The sequence below is a fragment of the Dipodomys merriami genome, unplaced genomic scaffold (genome assembly GCF_024711535.1).
Source record: "Dipodomys merriami isolate MVZ:Mamm:240054 unplaced genomic scaffold, mDipMer1.0.p SCAF_2, whole genome shotgun sequence".
NCBI lineage: Eukaryota > Metazoa > Chordata > Mammalia > Rodentia > Heteromyidae > Dipodomys > Dipodomys merriami.
The window spans coordinates 94573111-94585030 of NW_027203381.1; positions in this window are offsets into that span (position 1 = coordinate 94573111).

Here is an 11920-nt window from a genome sequence, read left to right on the forward strand (position 1 = left end):
GAAGTGGCGTCCCAACTTCCCCCAGAGCCCTCTAGAGAGAAATGGCCAAGCCCCCAAACCAAGCATCCTTGGCTTCAGAGGTGATCGGCCTTTCAGCTAAAGGCCGTAGGAGCTCTCTGGCATGGCGCCATGTCCGGACAGAGACTGAGTGACAGAGAGCCGTAGTGAGTAGTTTCACTCACCAGAGTAGAGAAGTGGTGTGGACGTGGATGTGAAGGCCAGCAATGGTATCTATGCGCTGTGTCTGCAGCAGACAGATTCGCAAAAGGCCGTCAGAACTGTGGATATTCCTCAGAGCAAAAAGGGAAAAGCAAACAAAAAAGAAAAAAGAGGGGAAAAAACAGAGAGGAATCCCACCTATCCTGACTTTAAGCCCTTTATCTGAGTCATGGCACCATTTATGTTAGGTTTTTAAAAAGAGGTAGCCGAGTAGGAAATGCAGCACACACGTGGTATTCAGGTAAGGGGTAGGTTTATTCATCCTTCTGGCTGGCACCAGGCCATCTTAGCCCTCCATGTGGTGGGGAAAGGCCTGGGAAAGAGAGCTGGGAAAGAGTGAGGTAGGAAAGAGAAGAGAGCTGGGAAAGAGAAGAGAAGGAAAAAGCTGAGAAAGAGCTAGAAAAGAACAGAGAGAGAGAGAGGTTCGATATGTTTTAAGAGCCCTAAATATTGCTAGTACACAGACCATATTTTGAGTAGCAGGTGCTCAAAATCTTCTAGGCTTTAGAGAGCCTAGAGTACCCAAACTGCCTCTCTTCATGACAGCTTCTGGTCTAAAGAAGAGAGATAGGAAATGATTATCAGGGAAAAGAAATATTTTTTAAAACACAAAGGAATGTTAATTTCTTTGAGAATATTTAATGACTTGTAGAACTTGTTTAAACAATCGTTTCCAAGATCCCTATTTTTTATGAAAAAAAAATGAGTCCATCCATGTTTGGTGACTCAGAAACACACATCCTACAGCATTTTATTTAAATTTAAAGAAATGAACCTCATGATAGGGACACACTGTTTTTTTTTTCCTTCTTGCTATTGTTTCTAATGTATTTATACGGTACCATGTGACTTTTGTTGTTGTTGTTGCTTGTATGTCCCTCCCTCACGGTATAACCCCCGTTCACTGCATTTGATGTTGGTATAATTGGGGGAGGGGGAGGGAAAAAACCAAATGGTTTAAATAAGGATACAAATTGACCCATTACAACAATGAGATGTATAATACACTATGTCGAAAAATGAACTTTACAATTTAGGCAGGAATGGGGGGGCATAGCTGAGGAGGTGGGAGGGAAGGGATGGTCGGGGAAAAACAGAGATGGAGGCAACAATGCTGGATACTAAACATACTCCACATCCCCTCCAGCATCTGTTATTGTTAGAGTTCTTGATTCTAGACATTCTAACTGGGGTGAGGTGGTATCTCAATGTTGTTTTGATTTGCATTTCTTTTATGGCTAGGGAGGTTGAGCATTTCTTCATGTGTCTATTGGCCATCCTTCTTTCCTCTTCAGAGAAGTTTGTCTTTAAGTCTTTAGCCCACTTATTTATTGAGCAGTTGTTTCTTTGAAGATTTGTTGTTGGGGGCTTTAATTTTTTTAGTTCCAGGTATATTTTAGATATGAGACCCTTGTCTGTTGTATGGCTAGTGAAGATCTTCTCCCAATCTGTGGGCTTTCTATTGATCTTGCTAGCTATGTCCTTTGCCATGCAGAAGCTCTGAAATTTCATGCAATCCCATTTGTCCAACCTTTCTTTGATTTGTTGTGTTTCTGGGTCTCTCTTAAGAAAATTTCGGCCTGTTCCAAGGAGACATAGGGTTCTCCTATTCCATCAGTAATGTTTTCAGAGTGTATGCTGTGACTCCGAGGTCTTTGATCCATTTGGAATTGATTCTGGTGCAGGGTGATATATAAGGATCTAGCTTTAGTTTTCTACATGTAGTTAACCAATTTTGCCAGCACCATTTACTGAAGAGGCTGTCTTTCTTCCATTCTATTTTTTTAGCTCCCTTATCGAAGATTAGATGGCTATAGGTCACCCTAATAACAACAGATGCTAGAGGGAATGTGGACAGAAGGGAACCTTACTACATTGTTGGTGGGAGTGTAAACTTATTCAACCACTTTGGAGACAGTATGGAGGTTCCTCAAGACTCCACATAGAGCTCCCCTATGACCCAGCAATCCCACTTTTGGGCATTTACCCAAATGCTCACAAAGAAGACCATACTAAAGCTACCAGCACAGCTATGTTTATTGCAGCATTATTTACCATAGCTAAGATATAGAACCAACCCAGATGCCCCTCAGTAGATGAATGGATCAAGAAAATGTGGTATATATACACAATGGAATTCTATGCCTCCATCAGTGTGGAGAGCTGCGAGAGCTAACCAAAGATGGCGGGGCCGCATGGCACGGCCATGCCCAAAGATGGCGCTGGCTTCCGCCTTCCGCCTTCCCGACGGCGAGTGCTCTCTGTGAAAAACAACTCCTTATATGGCTATGGCTTGGCTACTGGCTTGCTTCCGTGTTTGTGACCCTATTGGTATTTGCCACGTGGCACTTCGGGATTGGCCATCCAGGAGGCTTATAACCGGAGTGCGGGTGCGGGGCCAGAGAGAAGCAGAAAAAAGCTAGCAAACAAGGTTCCTGAATAAACTGCTTTGAGAAGAATCCCGGGTCCTGTCTTCCTTGCTGGTCGAGGTAGATGCGACACATCAGAAAAAATGACATTGCCCCATTTGTTAGGAAATGGAAAGACTTGGAAAAAATTATATTAAGTGAAGTAAGCCAGGCCCAAAGAAACATAGGTTCCATGCTTTCCCTTATTTGCAATAACTAGTATATGTCTGAGTCAAGCAGAAAGGTCAGATAAGTTGATATTAGGGGAATGAACCCCAAGATAAGTATTCAAATGTTTTTTTCTTTCATGCAATTTTTTCTAACATATTTATAAGATGATTTCTATGTTGCTGTGTATGTACCTCCCCCACGGTATAACCCATGCTTTCACTGTATTTGATTTTGGTATAATTTGTGGAGGGGAAAGGCAAAAACAAATCATTTAACTAGGGATACAGGTGGACCCATTGCAACAATGAGATGTACAAGTCATTATGTCGAAATACGAACTTTACAACTTTGGTGGGGGGCATGGGATTGAGTGGGGGGAGAAGGGGGAAATATGGGAAGGGATGGGAAGGGGAAACAAAGAGGAGACCACCATGCTTGATAAGAAATGTACTCGTTATCTTGCCCATGTAATTGTAACTCCTCTGTAAGGTATTCTCACAAAAAAAAAAAAAAATACTCATTATCTTGCTTGTGTAACTGTAAGCCCTTTGTCCAGTATTTAAAGACCTGGTTGGGGGGGGGGGGGGATTCTATTGTAGATTTCTGGTTATCTTTGTGAAACTATAGTTCTTTTATGGTTTTTTTTTTTTCATTTTTGTCTGTTCTTGGAGCTATAATTCTGCCCTTAAGTTCCTTTTTGCTCAAGGCTAATGCTTTGTCACTTGAGCCACGGCTCCACTTCTGGTTTTTCTGTGACTTATTGAAGATAAGAGTCTTACAGGCTTTCCCACCTAGGCTGACTTGATAATGTGATCTTCAGGTCTCAGCATGAGTGCTAGGATTATAGACATGAGCCATTGATGCCTGACTTCTTTTATATAGATAGATAATGTATAGAGATATATAATGTAGGGGCTGGGAAGGTGGCTCAGTGGTAGAGCGCTTGCCTTGCATGCATGAGGCCCTGGGTTTGATTCCTCAACACCACATAAGCAAAAAGAAAAAAGCTGGAAGTGGCACTGTGGCTCAAGTGGTAGAGCACTAGCCTTGAGCTGAAGAGCTGAGGGACAGCACCCAGGCCCAGAGTTCAGGACCCACGACCGGACCCCCCCCAAAAAAAAATTTTTTTTAAAGAGATATATAATGTATGTATCTGTATCTAGTATTTCTCTGCCTAGAAGTACACAAAACACATTATGTGTTAGGTCATAGCCCAAGCAGCTAGGTAAAACCTTAATGCAGCACTCTCAGATTTTTACTGAGAATGAGGAAAAGGGAGTTCAAATCCCTGAGATCCAACTAGATATTTCACATGTAGAGACAGTTGTTTTGCATGAGAAGCATGAACAGAAACAAAAACTTTGGACAACTGAGGTCTTCTAAGTTCAATGTTTCTAATGCTAATGTCAAATAAATGCTATGGCCAGTCATGTCATGTCAGAAAAGGTAGATTTTTGTTATCATTCAGTCTAGGAAACACCCAGTAACTTGAACAGGAGACACTACATGTACCGTAGCAAAATAAAAGGGTTAGAAATATCTAAGAAGTGTGGACTGAAACAAACCAGGAAGAAACCAAATTTCAATTCACAGCTGCAAGTATGTTTTTTGGGGGTTTATATCTTGCCCCATGGAATCATTCTTTCTCTTCCCAATTAAACTTTCCAGGAAATCTCTGACATTATAGTTTAATTGGAAAATGTCAATTGTTTTGCAAAACTTAGTCATTGACCAATGACTCAAAATTGATCTAAACAGTTTTGTTGTTGGGTAGAATTTTTTTTATTAATTATACACTTCAATAAATGTCACTTCCAGGAATGTTTGGCACAGCTATCTACTTCCATGCCATTCCTCCAGGAAACACACAAGTAATACATTCTTTGTGCTTCTTTTATGTGACTCAAAATTTTCTGAAGAAGCAATTATCTGCCTTTAACCATGGCCATATAACTAATAAAAATATAGAGAAAATAAACTTTGACTTTTTTATTTACAAGTGCTATTAAAGAAATGAAATAAAACTAGACTTGTTTTGAAAAAAGACAAGTTTACATATCTGCTGCTTTAGGTGTGTGATACTGCCACCTACTGGTGTCTACTACACATGCCAGAAGCATAATTAAAAAGCAAAATATGCATCTTGAAGTCCTTATTTTTTTCGGAAAAATGATCAGTCTGACCAATGTGAATTCCTGGTTAAAGCTTTATATGGCTTATCCTTTTCAAAACTCTACTTAGAACAAAAATGGGTGATACAAGTACAAACATTTTATCTACCAGACATTTTCATGCTAAATTATGAAAAATGTTTAAGATCTGCTGTACCATAAATAGCTTTTTTTTTCTTTTTAATTTAAATTTTATTGTAAAGGTGTTGTATGGAGTGGTTACAGTTACATAAGTCAGGTAGTTAGTACATTTCTTTTTGAACAGTATTATCCCTCCTCATTTTCTCCCACTTTTTTCCTCCATTGCCCCCAAGTTGTAAAGTTCATTTCCAACATAGTGTCTAGTGAGTATCACTGTTGAGTTGATTCACCCTTTGCCACCATTTCTGTGATTCCTCTTCCTGTCCCCAAATCAGATAAACTTATATGTAAGACAAAGGGTACATAAACCAAAAACAGCAACAAAGGGGGAGGAAACAAAGGAAAAAACCACAAACAGTACAGTAAAACACCTCTAGTTTCGATTTCTCGGAGTTCTTTTTGATAAGCATCATTTTATATGGTCATATGCACATAGCAATTGAGTCATTGTTATCCTCTCCTAAGAATATCCTCCTTTGTTCTCACTGGGCAAATGCTTAGAATTCTGTTTAATTAATCATGTCCAAGTATAGTTATTTGTTTTTTACTATCCATTGAATTAACTTGTAGATTTATAGAAATATTTTAGTTATTAAATGAAAGAAACCATGAACCTATGTTTCTTTGGGTCTGGCTTATTCTTTTAATATAATTTTTCCCAAGTCTTTCTGTTTTCTCATGAATGGGGCAATGACTACACATCATTTTTAATGCTTTTGTAGCCCAAATCAGAATTGACCTGTGGGAATTCAACAGAGATGTTTCCAGGACAACACATCAAAGCTGCTGTTTGCATTCACAGCCCAGACCGAAATACACATTTCTAACATTTCTGTAGGACTTGCTGATTTCTGCAGTAAAAATATTTAATACCTCATTATTGCTGAATGTTCTACAAAAAATGTAGTATTATCTGCTTCTAGAAAGAGTTGTCATACTAGTGTATTCTATATTGATTCAAAGCACTAATTTTTTGAGAAGACAAATGTTGTTCTGTGTCGCTTTATCATTAAGTGATGATTAGTGCTGGCCATCTGTTGAATAAGCAACAGGAAATGGACTATTCTATTTGGTGCTAAGCTGTTGAGGATTTGAGTCGGCCTAACATGGAGGAAGTCAACACCTGTTTCTTAAAACGGGTTGTCTCTTTATGAACTTTCTAAGTTTACTTATTTTATATTCAAAGAACTGTTGTTAGAGGTTATTTTGATCTAAATTTTAAAAATATGGACCAAAAGAATCACAATGAACGTTCTTAAGTCTATATTTGAAGATAGCTTATTCCATACATGCTACTCCACAATGCAGAATTTCTTAGTGAATAACTGACTCATGCTTTCAGGATTAGTATCTTTAGACGATGTCAAAATTACCAAATGGTAAGAGAATGAGATTTAACAAAAAATGCAAACTAATTAAGTGAAAAGTATCTCACATAACATGATATTATTTCCTACAAATAAATAACCACACACATTTTTCTGGTGTGTTATTAATACATATTGTGGTCATAGACTAATTTAAAAAAAAACTTATACCTCATTAGATTTAGAAATGTGATCACGTTTGTTGAAAAACCAATAAAATGCATTTTATACATAGATTTATTCTCTGACATCTTCTGCAGCCACAAATTAGACATTTCCTGACTTTCATTTGACATATAGCAATGCTTTGCAATAGTTGCAACCTGAGAGGAAGTGACAAAAAGAAAAACCATTTCAAGCAAACAAAGACAGCTTGAATTCCAGCTTATGAAAGAAGTATTAAGAACCACTTGACTTGAGAATGCTTCATGAAGGTGCTAGATTCAGTGGATCAGGTTTTAGGAATACTATGATTAACATTGCTGGCCTGGTATTTTTACATCAAATCTTTTTTCCACAGTAATCTTTCTGCTTAAGCTTAAGCTTTGGTGCTTATGAGTTTGGAAATTGTTTTATTCATTGTAGTATTGCAGTTCTTCAGATGTAAAGGCTATAGATTACTGTGATAACAATAGAAGTAATTACATATCTTGATTATTTGGCATATATGATAGTCCATGATAATGAATGGATGCTGAAGCCATTTGTGGACAGGTTGTAGACAAGTTTTTATCTTCAATACAATAAAATTTTTGCTTTATTTAATTACTCAGTAAGCTCTGCTTTGTTTACACATCACTGATTTGCTAGTTATTCTTCAAAATCTGCTTTAACCTCTTAAATTTTAAAGTACAAAATAATAGTATACTATGTGGTAAACATTTTCTACTCATTTCTCATCTTTTTGTCTTAGTTCATCTTAATTTCATGTTTTAAATTATTTCAACAGCATTCAGTATATTTTACATGTTTATGAAACAACTCTTGAAAAAAATTAGTGCTTATTCATATTTTTTCAATATTTTTTTCTGAGAACTGATTTTGAAGAAATCACAGGTTATTAAATTAATTGAAAAATATAATCAGAATACCTTTGGGATACATTTTGTAAAAGTGTGTGGTAAAACTAATTATACTCATATGAATATTTTCATAAGAATACACTTTACAAATGAGATTCCTGAATTCATAGGGCATTTATTAACACTGGTTCATTTAAAACTTTTGTTATTATTGTTATTCTTTGAATATGAAATGTTCCCCATAAAAGGTTCAAGTACTAGAGATTGGTCTTCAGCTATTGGTGCTATTTTGGGAACCTTCTGAAAGGTTTAGGAGGTGGGAACCAGCTGGAGGAAGTAACTCATACTTCTACTTCCTGTCTGCCATTAGGTTAAGAGATCTCCTCTGCCAAACATTTCTGCTACCTTGATGCTCTTCCCCAAACGATGACTTGTTTGTCCTGACCATTATTGCAGTGGTTAGTTACAACATCTTTAGAATCTCCATAAACAATAATCAAGTCATCTTTTAACAAGGCATATTTAATAATTATGCATAATTATTTTTATCCTTCTCTCAATTCTGTGTCTATTTCTTTTTTCTTATGTGGTGCTGAGGAATCGAACCCAGGGCCTCATGCGTGCAAGGCAAGTGCTCTACCACTGAGCCACTTTCCCAGCTCAATTCTGTGTCTATTTAAGCCTAAAACTCATGTCTTGACCTGAAAGTTGGACGGATATGGGCTGTTTACTTTGCCTTTTTTGCAGGGCTACTTGTGCCAACTAATAAATCTCTTTCCAACTACCCTTCACCATTATTCACCTCTTTGGCATGTTGGGCTAGTAGTTGGATATTCCGTGTGGGATTCTGACCTTCTACAAGGTTCGATAGATCCCAGGGTGAAGGGAGAGTAGTTTTGGGTACAATTTTCCCATCATCCATGGTCCTTTCCCAGATAGAGTGGAATTTTCTTATAGTGTGTATTATCTGCACATAATGATGTTTCTGGGTTGTTGCTCCTCCAAGACTAAATATTAGAGGTATGGAGAAATAAAACATTAAAAAAATAGTCAAGCTGGTGTCTTGTTCCCTGTCCTTCTCTTTCTCCCTCATTCTCTCTGTCTTCCTTCCTCCCTCTCTCCCTTCTTCCCTCCCTCTCTTCCATCCTCCCTCCCTCTCTCCCTCTCCCCCCTCTCTCTTTCTTCCCCCCTTCCTAAAGGTGCCACTCACCCCTGCTTCCTCAGTCCAAAAGAAATGAGTCCTACCCACCTTAAACTGTAATATGAAACCATAGGCCAAAATACATAATTCTTCCATTTAAATTGTTTTCTCAGACGATTGTCACAGTGACACACATAGTCCAGAACACATTCACAAAAAAAAACGTAACTCCAGTGTCACAGTGTTGTTTATTTTTTTTTAATTGGTCGTGGGTATTGAACTCTGGGCCTGGGCGCTGTCCCTCAGCTCTTCAGCTCTTGAGCCATAGCACCACTTCCGGTTTTCTGGTGGTTAATTGGAGATAAGAGTCTCACGGACTTTCCTGCCTGGGCTGGCCTTGAACTGTGATCCTCAGATCTCAGCGTCCTGAATAGCTAGGATTACAAGCGTGAGCCACCGGCACTTGGCACAGTGTTATTTATTAAAACTTTTAACCTAAATTTAATAACACATAAAAACAAATAAATTAATAAATAAACCTTTAAACGTACTGATTCTAAAAGCACATCCTTCAAAACATGCTCATAATGAAACTTCTACAGGCAGTTTTGAAATTAGTAGTAGAATTTGACAATTTTTGTAAATATGATATACTAAACATTACATTTTTATTTGAAAAACTAATCTTCACTGTAATGTTTTTAGATTAAAATCTAGTTGAACTGTGTGTTACATCTCAGTGTATTATGTGACCTTTAATGGATGCTGGGTATTGATTTGAATATGTTGATGAAATCACTTGGCTTGCAAGATATTTGATAGAAAAATGAAACCTTAAACTTCTAACTGTTTGAACAGATGATGTTTTTCTGCCTAATCTATCAATATTCATTAAATACAGGTATGTTCTCAAAGTTCAGGTATGAATAAAAATGAAATGAATTTTCCGAGTGCTTACATGCTAATCTCCATTTGGTCATCGTTTCTTGACACTATTATGATTGCACTCTGTTCTTTGGTATAAAGAAGTAATTAAAATATTACAAAGTCTCCTTGAACTCTAAAGAACTTTTGTTCTCATTGCTAGTCATGTTTCAACTAGAATTCTGCTGCTGGCTTTACAAACTTGCGTAATTGGCTAATTCTAGGAACCTGTTGTACTCCTATTTTCATTTTCTGTATCTCTTTAATTTTTCTCTTATTTTTTTTCTCTTTAGATTATGGATGTCAAGTATAAATTGAAGAGATGCTAGGAAAATAAGCTGAGAAATTCTTTATAATGTTTTATTTCATTCTTCCATATATTTTTCTTTTATAAAAGTCACAAAAGAAACTCAAACAACATCCACTCCTGTTTTGTCTGTGCAGCTAGGTTTTACCTACAATAGATATTTTAGACTCAAGTTATGTGCTTAATCCTCTCCTGTTTCTCCAGTTCCTTTTCCCTAATCTCCCTTTCCTTACTTCTTATGCTTTCCTCTCAACCTCTTCAATCTCTTCAATCCTGTGAAAGTATATAGAGTCAAAATAAGACAAATAAGGTACATGAAATGTCACTGTTTGATGACTGTCAGTTAATACATGTGCTGATTAAAAGAAAACATTTTATAAAGTAATTCTATACATTTTATATTTTATAAATAATATTCCATCAAAATTTAACTATCAATATTTTAATTATCATTTGAAACCTCCGATTCAAATTGTCATAAAAAAAATAAATGTCTTACCACGTGGCTCATGCCTATAATCCTAGCTGCTTGGGAGGCCAATATCTGGGGATTGCAGTTCAAAGCCAACCCAGGCAGAAAGTAATCTCCAATGAGTTACCAAAAAGTCAGAATTGACTGAGGCTCAATTAATAGAGCATTAGTCTTGAATAAGAAAGCTCAAGAGATAGTACCTACATCCTGAGTTCAAGCCCCACTGGCATGCACGCATACATATGCATATGGACCTATATACACACATGCAGCACACACACACACACACACACACACACTGCAAAACAAAAAGTAAATACATGTCATAATGATATTAGTATAATATACAATGTATTCTAAAATTACTTTACTTCATAAAGTGAAGTAACTAGGTGATTCTGGTTAAATTCAGTTGTACAACTTATTTCTCAACTCCATAAAAATTCACTTCTGGGGGTATGTAGCTAGGATATCCTCATTGATAGAATACTTGCTAGAAATCACTAGAAATAATAATCATAATATTCAATCATCTCTACTATATTAAATATATCAGCATCATTAACATTATTTATGCACTTAATTATATTACTTAAAATTTTTCAGGTCAGCTAATTTTCTTTCTCACATTAACATCCATTTAAAATTAAGAATTTAGCTAACCTAGTTTTAAAACCTTCTTTCAAGGCAGTGTGTTTATACCCTGCATGTTCTCTGAGAACCGTGGGAAGAAGATATTTAGCTCTAGAGATATTTCTTTAAGTGTTCAACACAGTGGTTTTATTTGTAGAATCAATCTAGTACCAGGCAGGTGTCTCAGTGAGAGAAATTCTAATTTTATTTACCTTTCATTGAATCCTTCAAATTTTCTTAATTAAATGTTCAGGCTCTTGACAAAAATAATGTAATTATATGTTTTATTCAGAGCTTTAAAATCTAGAAAGTAATTAATCTCATATACATGAACATACATACACACATACAAATGCATACACATATATCTATATATTCTTTTGCTATTGTTTGGGGCATGATAAAGTACTTTCTTATAAATTGTTTTAGTCTACTGGCTCTATTTTCTTTGTATGTAAACAAATACATCCAACCTGCTAAGCATGGCACTGAATTAAACTTTAGTTAACATCTATCAACTTGTTTCATTACTACACTGAAATAATTCTAATATGTAGACAGATTATGATTTTAAAATTAATTACAAATTATGTTTCTGTGAGAGTAATAATGTATACAAGGAACATCTTATTTTATATACCAAATAAATGAAAACCACAAACATCTTTTAATAATCAGTATATGTAAAAATGTTTTTAAAATACAGGGTAGAGATTATCATGGCACTTGGCAGCCATTATAATTAAATTCAAGATTTATTTATTTTTTTGTCTGTCTGTTCGTTTTGTCTGTCACAGGACTTAACTCAGGGCCGGGGCGCTGTATCTGAGCACTTATGTTTAACGCCAGAACTCTACCACTTTGAAGTGGCCACAGGGCCACTTCCGGTTTTCTGGTAATTAATTGGACAGAAGTCTCTGGGACTTCACTGCTCGGGCCGATTT